Raw genomic sequence first — 1,829 nt, forward strand, 5'->3', positions numbered from 1 at the left:
TTTCTTTATTAAAAAGCTTCCACCCACTTGTTAGTTTTTTGTTTACGAACAATTTGTAAAACTATTCTGAAAACAGACATATATACAAACGTTAGCAAAGAGTGCAAGAGTCTCAACAACCTGCCACAGTAGGGTGTTTACATTGCCCTCTTTTTGACCCAGATACTGTTATGGCAGCCTTCCTGCCACTGCCCTAAACAATTTTTTAAATGAGCTAAAATTATGTAGTTGAAGGACTACACCTACTATTAAAGAAGAGAGGAAAGGTTCTATAAGGTTGAGATTTCAGCATCCTCCAAAGCAGAAGAGCATCTTCATTAGGGCGAGCCTGGGCCCCAGGTGGGTGTGAGCGCCTGCAGGTGGCGTCCCTGAGGCGGCAGAGAATCAGTGGACCAGGAACACTCCAGCTGCTTGGCTCCCTGCACTCTCTGACTGGCATCTACACTGACTTGACTGGGCACAATTCACAGAGGAAAAGCTCCTATGCATTCCTTTTCTCTGGAGCTCTGTGATAGCATTTACTAGCACTCCAAAGGAATGTCTTTTATATATTGTATTTTGGTATTTCTTCAAGCAATTTCTAAAAGATACAGGGTCTAATTGTTCTGCCAAATGTAGGTCGACTTGATCTAGATGGTCAATGGATCTATAACTCTCCCCTGGGGTTCATCAGAGTAACTGTAATGGAAACTTTGACCCAAGTGGCAGAAATCAGAAGAAACCACCGCGAGATGAGTAGGATCCACTAGATCTACACTGAAGCGTTTTATGAATTCCTGTTATTGTGACTCACTCAGAAATCCAACCAGTTGAGGAATAAGTGTAAATTCATCCTACGGCTGGCTCTCCATGGATTCAGCTGAATCAGGAAAAGGCACTTCAGTACTGCATTCATCTTCATCTGTCCACAGAAACATGCATTCAAACATTCCTGTTTTCCATAGTTCTCTGTAAATTTTTGGTCCATATGAAGGTCATCTAGAGTGTTCTGTTTATATCCACCCTGGAAAGTGCATGTCTGGAGAGGGACACATGCTCAGAAGGCCTAAGGATGGACATTTTTTCTAAGCATAATAGATGGAACCACTTGTTTGTAAACATGGGCAGCACAAGACCCTCTGTAAGTATATCCTGCCTGGGGTGCAACAATGTCTCTAGCGAGGTCATTTTGTTGACTGTACTCATGAAAACCAACATTCTAGTTGTAAAATCAGCTGAGGTCCTGAGGCTGTGTACCAGCTCTCTTTATGACTGGCTTCCCAGCAGACTACTTGGTTGCACATCGTAGTGGCTGTGCCCACCCTCACCCCGGGATGGGCCCACGGCCCCACCTTACCCTTTGCTCATCCTGTGGGCGGTGAGGGTGACAAGGTTATTGGAACAAAACACATAGGCCAGACTTGAGACTATAAATATGTATGGTAGTAGAGAGTCATCTTTTATCAAGGAACAGCTGGTGGGTTTGAATCACTGACCTTGCAGTTAGCAGCCTATGACCCACAATATTTCTCTCTCTCTCTCTCTCTCTCTCTCTCTACACACACACACACACACACACACACACACACACACACACACCATATATATATACACACACACACACACACACACACATAAACCTCAAGGAACCAGAGGAATATTGTGTGTTGCATCGGTGTTATACTAGATCCTGGCTGACTCATCCCTTCTCCTATTGTCTACAGATGGGTTTTGGGTTTCTACTCGGACCCCCCTCAGCCTCTTTTTTTTAATGTGATGGCTGATTAAAGAGAGCAGTGTGCAGCTGTGAAATTATTTCCTGCTCTGGAAAAAATTCTGAAGAATCTGTT

The 1,829-nt window shown here is 43.8% G+C and overlaps 1 pseudogene; it reads right to left on the reverse strand.

The window, feature by feature from the left end:
* Positions 1–384: 384 nt before the first annotated feature.
* Positions 385–1,283, reverse strand: LOC142454308 (protein MEMO1-like; annotated as a pseudogene).
* Positions 1,284–1,829: the final 546 nt, after the last annotated feature.

The sequence above is a fragment of the Tenrec ecaudatus genome, chromosome 8, assembly GCF_050624435.1.
Source record: "Tenrec ecaudatus isolate mTenEca1 chromosome 8, mTenEca1.hap1, whole genome shotgun sequence".
Classification (NCBI taxonomy): domain Eukaryota; kingdom Metazoa; phylum Chordata; class Mammalia; order Afrosoricida; family Tenrecidae; genus Tenrec; species Tenrec ecaudatus.